Source organism: Panthera pardus, unplaced genomic scaffold (assembly GCF_024362965.1).
Source record: "Panthera pardus isolate Hobbes unplaced genomic scaffold, ASM2436296v1 HiC_scaffold_11, whole genome shotgun sequence".
NCBI classification, from domain to species: Eukaryota; Metazoa; Chordata; class Mammalia; order Carnivora; family Felidae; genus Panthera; species Panthera pardus.
Genome location: NW_026526666.1, coordinates 72,100,257 through 72,112,756, shown reverse-complemented (window position 1 = coordinate 72,112,756; position 12,500 = coordinate 72,100,257). Strand labels below are relative to the sequence as shown.

The 12,500-nt window shown below is 38.5% G+C and overlaps 1 pseudogene; it reads right to left on the bottom strand.

Annotated features, from left to right (window-relative positions):
- Window positions 1-10,132: 10,132 nt before the first annotated feature.
- Window positions 10,133-12,031, bottom strand: LOC109254847 (transcription initiation factor TFIID subunit 9-like; annotated as a pseudogene).
- Window positions 12,032-12,500: the final 469 nt, after the last annotated feature.

Sequence of the window (12,500 nt, the reverse complement as noted above, 5' to 3'; positions counted from 1 at the left end):
CTAAGTGTTTTCATTCTTTGTAGTTAATACTTTTCTTGATGCTGAAATTGTATATAAATGTGTATGTATATGTATATGCATATATATATACACACATATATATGTATACATATATATACATATATATATATACTTTTATTTTCCTTTCATTAGTACATAAAAAGTATAATACTATACATACCTTTCTGCATGCCACCTTTTTCACTTTTCTCCTGGAGATCACTCTTCAGCAATATATAGAGATGTTCTTCATTCTTTTTAGAGTTTAATAGTGCATGTATGTATTATGGTTTATTCACCTGTCCTGTCCTCTATAGAAAGACATGCTGGGGGTGCCCGGCTGGCTCAGGTTGTAGAGCACGTGACTCCTAGTCTCAGGGTCCTGAGTTCAAGCCCCACGTTGGGAGTGGAGCCTGCTGTAAAAATAAAAAAGACATACCAGCTGTTTGCAATTTTTTATTATTACAAAATATGCTGCATTAAATAGCCTTGAGCCTCCATCATTTCAAGTGTTTGCCATTTTATCTCAAGTATATATACCTAGAAGGGAGGTTGCTTGGACAAAGGGTAAATGCACCTGTAATTCTGCTGGCTGTTGTCAAATCTGGCTCCAAGGTTGTACCATTTTCATCCCCATCAGCAACACATGAAAATACCTGTTTCTCTGCAGTCTCACCAACTCAGTCTGTGGTCAAGTTTGGGATTTCTACAGATCTGATAGATAAGTAATGGTATCTCAGTTCAGTTTAAATATGTATTTGTCTTAGAATGAGCAAGGTTAAGCATCTTTACATATGTTTCAGAGTATTTGCATTTATTTTTCTATAATTTTCCCATTTTTCTACTGGGTTGTTAGACTAGGATTTGAGTTTCTTTTCAATAGTTAGAAATTTTATATATATCAAGGATATTGGCTGTTTGTGATATTAGTTACAGTTTTGTCCCATTTTTTAAATTTAACTTTTGACATTGCTGATGGTATTTTAACTTTTGACATTGCTGATTGTATTTTGGGCAGCCATTTAATTTTTTTTTTTAATTTTAGCTAGACAAATTTACCCATTTTTCCTTTATTGATTCCAGATATGGAATCATAGTTAGGAAAGTCTTCCTCCTTCCTAGGTTGTAAAGAAATTGACCTATGTTTTCCTCTAGTATTTGAGTGATTTAATTTTTTTACATTTAGATACCTGACCCGTTTGGAATTTATCCTAGTGTAAGGTGTGAGGAATGGATCCAATTTTACCTTATCCACATGGCTATCAGTTTTCCAATGCCATTTGTTTATCAAACACTAAATTTCCATATGCCTTTGGAATGTACCTTTGGATTTTATATCCTCTTCCATTAGCCATCTGTCTACGCACCAATAACATAATGTTTTAATTACAGGGGCTTTATAAAAGTTTCAGTGTGGGGTAGGACTAGTCCCCCATTGCTATGTTTTGGGGATAGGGGGAGATTCCTGGCTAGTCTTGTATTTATTTTCCAAAATAACTTTATAATTGACTTGTCTGGCTCCAGAAAAAAAAATAATAACTTGGATATTTTTCTTGGGATCACATTAAGTCTATAAATTTTAACTTGGAGAAAGCTCATATCTTTCTGATACTGATTCTTTTCTGATAAAAAATATGGCATTTTTTCCATTTGTTCAAGTCTACTTTTTGTCCCATAAGAATGTTTTATGGTTTTTCTCATGTAGGTTTTACACAATTCTCATTAAATCTGTGCTGCATTTTGTTTTATTTTGCTTATGGTATTGTAAATGGCATCTGGGATCTTCTTTTCCATTATTTTTTCCAAGTGGTTACTATTGTGACTGTTTCTTCCCAGAGGTGATGAAAACTTTATTTCTGTATGTTAATTTTATATCTTTCTACTTTACAAAATCCTTTTACTATTCACAGGAGGTTTTCACTCATTACAAGTTTCTTAGAAACATATCGTCTGCACATGTATGTAATTTTGTCTCTTCTTTTTAAATTCTTATGCCTCTTGGGGCACCTGAGTGGCTTAGTCGGTTAAGCTTCTGACTCTTAATTTCTATTTAGGTCATGATCCCAGGGTCGTGGGATTGAGCCCCATGTCGACTCTGGGCTGACAGTGCAGAGCCTGCTTGGGATCCTCTCTCTCTCTCCTTCTGCCCCTCTCTCCCCCTTTGCACTCTCTCTCTCTAAAACAAAACAGAACAAAACAAAGCAATTCTTATGCTTCTAATTGTTTTTTCTTGTATTAAATTAGTGGCCATCCTTGTCTTATTTCTGATTTTTGCCTTGAGTTCTAACGCTGATTATCTGATATCGACTGAGTGTCTTACAATCCAATTTAGGTTCTGACAATAACTACCCACAGTTAGTGAAAACTCCACAGGTTAATGTTCTCAGTCCCACAAGACTGACTCCACATCAGATGCTGGTTGAAAGTTCTGGGTGGTGTTCCAAAGCTGCTTGCACTTTTGTTTTGCTGGCTACATCTGCCTTGCTGGGGCTTCTTACAACCGCCTCAGGTTGGTAATTCACTAGAGTCACTCACAGAGCTCAGGAAAATGCTATATTCACACTTACCATTTTATTATAAAGGATACAAATGAACAGCCAAGTGTAGAGTACATAGGGCAAGGTCTTGAGGGGAAGGGGCTGGGCCACAGAGTTTCCATGCCCTCTCCTTACGGAATCTAAGCCTGCTACCCTGCAAGCCTATCAAGGTTTTTACTAACGGGAATCTCCCTTGGCCTTGTGGTTCAGGATTATTAAATCATTGTCTGCATGATTGGACTCAATCCGGAGCCCCTCTCCCTTTCCCCAAAGTTGGTATGGGTTGCGGGGGGGTGGGTTGCTGAGATTTCCAACCCTCTAATCACATGGTTGGCTCCTCTGGCCCTAGCCCCTGTCCTGAGGCTATCAAACACCTCCCATGAATCATTGCTATGAATCATTTTATTAGCACAAACTCAAGGATTGAGTTTCTAAAGTATTGAGTTTATAAACTCAAGTGTCAAGGGACTTGTTATGAATAATAAGACATTGCTATTAACTCAGGAAATTTCTAGGGTTTTTGAAGCTCTGTGACAGAAACCTAGGACAAAAACCAAGTTTATTTTTTATTATATCACAAACAGGAAAGCCTCTAGTGTTTGCCCACTAATATTGATGCTAAATTTGAGGTCAAGACGTATAAGGGAAGTATCCCTCAATTTCTGTTTCATTGAGTCTTTAACATGTATGGGCTTTGAATTTGTCAAATGCCTTTTCAGGATCTATGGAGGTTATTAGTTCATTTTCTGCTTACATGTATACATTTGTTACATTATGTTGACAGATTTCCTCATATTAAATGATCTTTGCATTCCAGAAATAAATCCCACGTGGTTATGTATTTATTTAACGTGCTATTGAGTTATGTTTGCTAATGCTTTACCTTTTTATTCATTTACTATCCATATTATACTTTTTTCACAAAAAGAAATTAGAAGTTATTTCTTCATCTTCTATGCTCTAGGATTGTTGAGGTAACATTCAGATGATCTTTTCTTTAAAGGTTTAGTATGAATTCTCTGTGAAGCCATCTTGGCCTGATACTTTTTTGTTGGGTTTCTGTTTTACAAATTTGTATTTCTGTATAATTCTGTCTGTTGAGACTTTATGTCTCTACTGAGGTCAATTTTGGTAAATTACATTTGCCTAGAAAGTTATCTATTTCATTGAGATTTTCATATTTATTTGCATAAAATTATACAAATTAGTAGGCTATGTTTTAATGGTCACGTATCCCTTATCATTTAACTTGTATATTTGTACCTTCTCTCTTAAAGAAAAAGCTATCTAGGGGCGCCTGGGTGGCTCCGTTGGTTAAGCATCAGACTTTGGCTTAGGTCATGATCTCATGATCCGTGAGTTCGAGCCCCACGTCGGGCTCTGTGCTGACAGCTCAGAGCTTGGAGCCTATTTCAGATTCTGTGTCTCCCGCTCTCTCTGACCCTCCCCCATTCATGCTCTGTCTCTCTCTGTCTCAAAAATAAATAAACGTTAAAAAAAAAAAAAGAAAAAGCTATCTAATAGTTGTCTACATTATTAGTGTTTTCAAATAATGAGCCTTCCTATTAAGTGCTACTTTTACTGTTTCTGTTTTCTTGGTTCACTAATTTTTCAGCCTTAGCTTATTAATTCCTTCCTAGTGCTTTCCTTTGGTTTTCTTTGAACTTTTTCTGTCTCTGTGATGCCAATGTTTCACTTACTTACTTTCATTTCATTGATACAGGTATCTAATGGTATGAAATTTCCTCTGACACTGGTTTTTACTGTGGATCATTTTTTCAGATGTGATGATTTCATTATTAGTAGTATTACTTTCAAAAATTTAGAGTTTTTTATTTTCCCTTTTTTGCAGGGATCACTTAAAAATATGTACATTAAGGGGCACCTGGGTGGCTCAGTTGCTTAAGCGTCTGACTTTGGCTCAGGTCATGATCTCAGTTTGTGAGTTCGAGCCCCACGTCGGGCTCTGTGCTGACAGCTTGGGGCCTGGATCCTGCTTCGGATTCCGTGTCTCCCCCTCTCTCTGCCCCTCCACCGCTCGCCCTCTGTCTCTGTTTCAAAAATAAACATTAAAAAAAATTAAAAAGAAAAAGTATGTGCATTAAAAGAAACTTTTCCAAGTGGAAGAAACTTGCTTATTATCACTATCAGTTGCTAGCACTGCAGTCAGACAGCACTGTGTGTTGTTTGCGTTTTATTGCATTTTTTCTTTATGGCCTGAGATAGACATATTCCATTCCATGTGCAATTCAAACTGAGGTGTATTCCCTAACATCGGGATTCAGAACTTGATATATATTTGTAAGAGTTACTACATTGGGGGCGCCTGGGTGGCTCAGTAAGTTAAATGTCTGACTCTTGATTTCAGCTCAGGTCATGATTTCCCAGTCCGAGTTCGAGCCCCGCATCAGGCTCTTGGCTGAAAGTGCAGAGCCAGGTTAGGATTCTCTCTCTCCCTCTCTCTCTCTCTCCTACTCTCTCTCTCTCTCTCTCAAAATAAATAAATAAATAAACTTAAAAAAAAAACACTTGAAAAAAAAGCTACCGTATTGATTATGTTGTGAGGTCAGCGCAACTCAAAGTAGCATCTACTGTGTCACTAAGCACACAGCAGTTCACCTGATCCCCCCACTTTGGTAGCAAGACTTTCCCCATGAAGGAAGTGGTGAATTGATTTATATTCTGGAGCAAGCTTCTTATCTCACTGCATCTGGTGACCACAGTTCATGAACTGGCTCCACCTATAACCACATTTTCGTAGCACTGGATTAGGTGTCCTAAATCCGTATTCATTTTTTTGTCCATGTGATTTGTTTTCAACTGAGAGTAATGTGTGAAACTCTTCTCTTGTCTCTGTGTTTCTGGTTCAGCTGCTGCATTTCCCGGAGTTTTTACTTTATGAAAGTTGTTTGCTGTGTTATGAAGCAGATGTATATCTCCATGGTTAATTGAGCCGTTAACGTTATTAAAAAGCCTTCCTTTTTCTTTTTAATGCTTCTAGGTTGGAATTCTGCCTTGACAGATAAGATATCAATGACATGATTCTTGTATTCTTTGTGTTTTATGTTTTGCTAGTATATATTTGTCTGTCCATCATGTTATTTTTAAACATTTTTTGGTTCTTTGTTTTAGGTGTGTCTTCTATGTAACAGGGTTAGACTTTGCTCTGATGATTCAAAAAAACTTTTATTTAATATGTGAGTTTGCCTCATTTATATTATTGATAGAGAATAACATGTTTTTTCTTTTTTTTATTAAAAATTTTTTAATGTTTATTTACTTTTGAGAGAGAGAAAGAGAGCAGGGGAGGGGTGGAGAGAGAGGGAGACACAAAATCTGAAGCAGGTTCCTGGCTCTGAGCTGTCAGCACAGAGCCTGACAGGGAGCTCGAATCCACAAACCGTGACATCATGACCTGAGCCAAAGTCAGACACTCAACTGACTGAGTTACCCAGGCACCCCTAACATGTTTTTTTTTTTCTTTTTCAATTTAAAATATTTCACTATATGGTTATCTGCTTCTCTTTCTCTTTCTTTCGAGCTTCAAAAAAATATTTCTTTTGGAATTTAGGGAGCTCTAAATTTTGTTCTAATTATTACCTTCATAATAATTCCTTTGCAAAATACCATTTTCCTTCGTCTTTTTAAGATAATAGTCTACCAGTCCCCCACTTTGAGCATTATTAACATTAACAAGTTACAACTTCTTCACCTTCTGCTCCCTCTCCCTGACATCTGGTTAAAAGTAATATATTATTATTACCTCTTAATAACTGTAAGACGATTGGTGAGCTTACCCTGTTTTTCATGTATTCTCCCTTTCTTGGGGCACCCAAGTGGTTCAGTCAGTTAAACGTCCGACTCTTGATGTCAGCTCAGGTCTTGATCTCAGGGTTGTGAGTTTAAGCCCCGCATTAGGCTCTTTGTTGAACATGAAGCCTACTTAAAAAAAAAAAAAAAAAAAAAAAAAGATTTATATTTTTCCCTTTCTTTCCCCCATTTTTGATATTGCACTTTACCTATAGTGTCAGAGCATGTAACAAGTACATGTTATTCTGTCACCCTTACTCTTGACGTTTGCTATTAGTTCTACAACTAAATATGTTCCATATTTACCTCCAATCCTTGTTTTGAAGCTTTTCTAGTTGTTTCACGGTTGTATGAAGTTCATTTTCTAGTAGATTCTTCAGGAATGATCTCATTTGCCAAGGTTTTGGATGTTCATAACTATTTGTCTATTGCCTTTATGCTTTCTGGTCATTTTAGCTGGATATAAAATGCTTGGCCCACATTTCCTTGAGTATTTTAAGTATGTTACTTTATTGTCTTCTGGCATAAAGTGTTTTGGTCAAAAACACTGATGCAAACCTGATTTGCTTTTACTTACAAGTAATTCAGTCTTCTTGCTTCACCCAAGGTCATTCCCCTTCCTGGGATAGCCCACATCTGATGACTGCTTGGGATAGGAATATAAGGGCCCGGTCTCACTCCATCTACAGACAACTCTGAAGGGTCATCTCACCTTCAGAGGACCTCCTAGGGCCAACTCAGGCCTGGTTGAGATTTTACCACAGCCCAACTTCTCCCTCTAACTAATACAATAATGTTAATAATAGAAAAGCCCAAACCTGCTTTTCCCCTTTCCCTTCTCAGGTGTTGGTACCGAGAATATGATCTAACTGATATCATATGATCTCTGTTTCAGAGTATGCTTCTCAAAGACCTTAACCCACAGTACCGTTTTCATGAGGGGAGAGGCAGAGACTTAACACACCATCTCACCTCCAACTTACTCTGCTCTTTTGCTCTAAAAAAAACCCCTATGTTTGCTCTTTCCTAGAGATGGAAAGCAAATATGTAGCTTCAGTAAACTGCCTGCTTAAAAGCCTCACCCCCCAACTTTGTTTAGAACCCACATTTGTGGGGTTTCCAGTGGGGGAGGGGCAAAGAGAGAGGGAGACAGAAAACACCAAGCAGGCTCCATGTTGTCACCGCAGAGCCTGATGTGGTGCTCGAACCCATGAACCATGAGATCATGACCTAAGCTGAAGTCCCACGCTTAACTGACTGAGCCCCCCATGTACCACCCCCCACTTTTTAAAAGTTTATTTATTTGGTTTCTTTCTTTCTTTCTTTCTTTCTTTCTTTCTTTCTTTCATGTTTACTTATTTATTTTTAATGTTTATTTTTGAGAGAGAGAGACAGAGTGTGAGCAGGGGAGGGGCAGAGACAGGGGGAGACAGAGAATCTGAAGCAGTCTCAAGAATCTGAGCTGTCAGCATAGAGTCTGATGCAGGGCTCGAACCCATGAACCATGAGATCATGACCTGAGCTGAAGTCTGATGCTTAACCAACTGAGCCACCCAGGTGCCCATGTTTTCCTTTTTTCTTAATAAGCGTAGCCTTCAGTATCTCAAACAAATTAAGAGCTGAGATAGGATATCAAAAGTGTCACCACTTGCGAGCATGAGGAGAGTAGTGAAAGGTGCCAGAGGTGTGAAAGGTGCCAATTTCCACTGGTGTGACAGCGTTTGTGCCCTCGGTGCTTGGCTGCACTTCAGACCCTCCTTTCAGCCACCAGCCCCCATCACCCCATTGCCCCATCGTCCCAGTGCCAAAACCAGCTGTGGGTCTTAGGACTGTTTGGATAATTTAAAAATCTTTCCTTCAAGCAGAGAATGGGAACAGTATAAATAATATCTGGATAGTGTTTGGCAATTGTTTTGATAGGGGAAAAAGAAAGTAAGACCCTTTTGATCAGTCTGTCTCTGAGTGCGATTTCAACTTCTATCCTATTTGTATAATATGAAATCAAAGTAGTCTTATTTATAGAGGGGCATTCCCCTCTATATTTTGGCAGACTCTGGAATGAGATCTGCTCTATAAAGTTGTTACTCCTATTTTCAAATCCACTATTTCATTTTTACACAAAATAATACTGAGGGACGGTGACAGTGATCGCTGCTTTCCGTGTTCCTGACTTTAATGGCGGTGCATTTAATCATTTAATATGGCTAATATTTAGCCATTTAATATGATGTTTGCTCCTAGTTTCTTGGAAAGGAAAATAGACTTTTGTTTTAAATTAAAAAAAATGTTTATTCATTTTTGAGAGAGAAAGAGAGAGACAGCGAGAGTGGGGGAGGGGCAGAGAGAGAGGGAGACACAGAATCTGAAGCAGGCTCCAGGCTCTGAGCTGGCAGCACAGAACCCACAGACTCTGAGATCATGACCTGAGCCAAAGTTGGCTGCTTAAACAACTGAGTCACCCAGTGCTCCAAAAAAATAGATTAACTCTTTGTCATAGTTAGGAAATACCCTGTGTGCCTTGTTCTACTCAGCGTTTTTGCCAGAAGTGGTTCTTGAATTTTCTCAGCTTCTATCTAATATAATTGTATAATTCTCAATTTAATTTTATCAATTAGATTGATGGATTTCCTATCTTTAAAGGCCTGAAGTAAATTCTATTTTTTTAGGTTTATTCTTAGGTGGTTAATAGTTTTTGTTGCTATTGTGCCTGGAACCTTATTTGCTATTACATTTTCTAATTGGTTATTGCCGGTATATAGGAAAGCTATTGATTTTTCCACTTTGATCTTGTATGTGGTCACCTTGCTAAATTCCCTTATTAGTTCTAATAGTTTGTCAATTGATTTTTTTAGGTTTTTCTATGTAAGTGATAGTATCCTCGGCAGCTAATGACACTTTGCCTCTTTCTTTTTTAATGTTTATACCTCCTATTGCTGTCCTTCCCTTCTTGAATTGGAGAGAACATCTGATACCATTTTGAATAGTAATGGTGATAAAGGTCCTTCTTTTCTTGCTTCTGACTTCAATTGGAATGTGTCTATTGTTTCACCATTAGGTGTGGCATTTGCTGTCAGTTTTTATCATTGTTTTACCAAAAACAAACAACGTATGACATTAAGTTTCCTAGTTTCTGGGAGATTTTTTTTTCTTTTAGATCATTAACGGGTATTGAATTTATTAAGATAGTCATATTTAAACTTATTGATTATGAATATAATAAGTTAAATTGATATATATTCTAACAGTGAACAATCTTAGCAATGCTGGGATAAATCCTCTTTGGACTTGATGAATTGTTCTTTTAATACACTGCTGGATTTAATTTGTTAACATTTTATTAGGATTTTTGCTTCACTGTTCATACGTGGAATCATGTATATATTTTTTCTCTTGTCCTCATCTACCTTTGTTTTCAGGATATGCTTGTCAGTGAAATGTATCGGGTGGCTTTCCATCTTTTCTTTCTTCTCTTTTTTCTTTTTTAATCTTATCCTTCTTTCTTTTTTTTTGGATGAATGACAATTTCATTTTTTACACTTAAAGACTGATTAAAAATGATTACTAATGCTATAAAGAAAACCCAACATCTCAGTTGAGAAGTATGGTAACTATATTTACTCACTAATTACTATTTAAGTTTTGTAAAACAACTTGAAAACATCAACATGCGTGTTTAATGCCAGTACAATGGATTCAAGACCAAGTATACATATTACATGGTACACACACCAAGGCTGGTTCAAGACCAAGTATACATATTACATGTTACACGCACCAAGGCTGGATTATAAATGATCATAGTGGTCAGCATCATCATCATTATTGTCACTTTCACATTTCATTTAATACCTTTGAAGATTCATTGGCAGTATCTTGTGATAACAACATATTAGTGGCCATGGATTAATCGATCATTCTTTTTTTAAAATTTCTTTAAGTTTACTTATTTATTTGCAGAGAGAGAGAGAGTGCGAGCAGGGTAGGGGCAGAGAGAGGGGGAGAGAGAAAAATCCCAAGCAGGCTCTGCACTGTCAGCAGGCCCGATCTCGGGCTTGATCTTGTGAGATCATGACCTGAGCCCAGATCAAGAGTCTGTGGCTTAACCAACTCAGCCACCCAGCCACCCCGGGATTAATCAGAACATTCTGATTAATCAGCAACATCTGCTGACGTTGTAGGAATTGAGGCTTTCACATCTGGGAACTGTGAAGTGGGCATCTGTATGGCAATCCCTTGCCTTATGAGGGACATTGGAGTCCCTACCTTAGCTGAAACAGACATGATTTGTGGGGTTGGTGTGCCTATAGTGGGAGTACTTGGGCTGCTAGCAACTGAACCAACATTTAGCCATGGAGCTATTATTCTTCCTGTAGAAGTAGTTGCTTTTTTTGGTAGAGGCTTAAGTGTGTAGTTTGGAGCAGTCAAGCAATATTGATCAAATGGCAATCTGGGGCCTGAATATGGCTTGATCAATGGAAAAGAGGTTTGATTTCTTTGCCTGGCAATATCTAATAAAAATTCTCCTGGGGGAGGAGAGGTAAAAGACTGGTCAGAGCAACACTGGATTGCCAATTGCACATTATCTGCATCAACAATAGCTATCTTAGCATGGCTTCAATAAATTTTTGCATCATTTAGAATTGTGGTCACAAATTATAAGGCAAACTCCAACACCTGATTTGTAATTTTCGCCTCACATCTGTAATCTCCATATCTCTCAGGATTTCAGCCATTATCTGTGCATCTTTTTGTTTTATTTTTATTTTTTTTAACGTTTTATTTATTTTTGAGACAGAGAAAGACAAAGCATCAACGGGGGAGGGTCAGAGAGAGGGAGACACAGAATCTGAAACAGGCTCCAGGCTCTGAGCTGTCAGCACAGAGCCCGATGCGGGGCTCGAAATCACGGACCGGGAGATCATGACCTGAGCCGAAGTCGGAGGCTTAACCGACTGAGCCACCCAGGCGCCTCCTATTTTTAAATGTTTATTTGTTATTGAGAGAGCACAAGCAGGGGAGGGGCACAGAGAGAGGGGGACAGAGGATCTGAAGTGGGCTCTGCATTGACAGCAGTGAGCCCGATATGGGGCTTGAACTCACAAACCAGGAGATCATGACCTGAGCTGAAGTTGGATTGACTGAGCCACCCAGGTGCCCTATCTGGGCATCTTAAAAAAAAAAAAGTTTTTGGGGGGCGCCTGGGTGGCTCAGTGGGTTAAGCGACTGACTTCGATTCAGGTCATGATCTCACAGTTTCGTGGGTTTGAGCCACGCATCGGGCTCTGTGCTGACAGCTCAGAGCCCCTGGAGCCTGCTTGGGATTCTGTGTCTCCCTCTCTCTCTGCCCCTCCCTCGCTCATGTTCTGTCTCTCTCTCTCTCTCAAAAATAAACATTAAAATTTTTTTTTAAGTTTTTTTTTTTTTTTTTTTTTTTTTTTTTTTTTTTTTTGAGAGAGAGAGAGAGAGAGTATGTGCGTGTGTGAGCAGGGGGAGGGGCAGAGAGAGGGAGAGAGAGAAATCCCAAGCAGGCTCTGCACTGTCAGCAGGCCCGATCTCGGACTTGATCTCGTGAGATCATGACCTGAGCTTAAATCAAGAGTCCGATGCTTAACTGACTGAGCTACCCAGGCGCCCATCTGTGCTTTTGGCATGCTCTTGGGAGAAGCCGTCTCGCCAGACTCCATGATATCCAGTCATCAGACTTCTTGAGCTAAATCACCCACATGAGTGTATTTCAGTCCCGTTCTTGATACAAGTTCTTTGCCTGGCATGGTTTTCCCCACTCTGGGCATAGCTTGCCTGCCCCACTCTCCAGCTCTGCCCCAGCATGTGCACTGACTAGTGGACAGAATGTTCAGCCTTTTCCTATTACCTTAATTTGTGTAATAAGTGAGAATTATGTATTCTTTGAAGCATTCCTCTCTTAGACTCTGATATTGTGCTACTTTCATAATTTGAATTGAGAAACATTTCAATTTCTTATATGCTCTGAAGTCAACTTCAATAAATGAGAAATAATCTGTTCCTTGATGGTCAACTAGAACTCATCTGTTTATAATTTTCAACCTGCTACCTTTTAAAATTGTAGCTCAATAACAATATTTTTAGTTTTCCTATCGTTATTGCTCTATTTGGTCTTCTAATTCTTCTTGG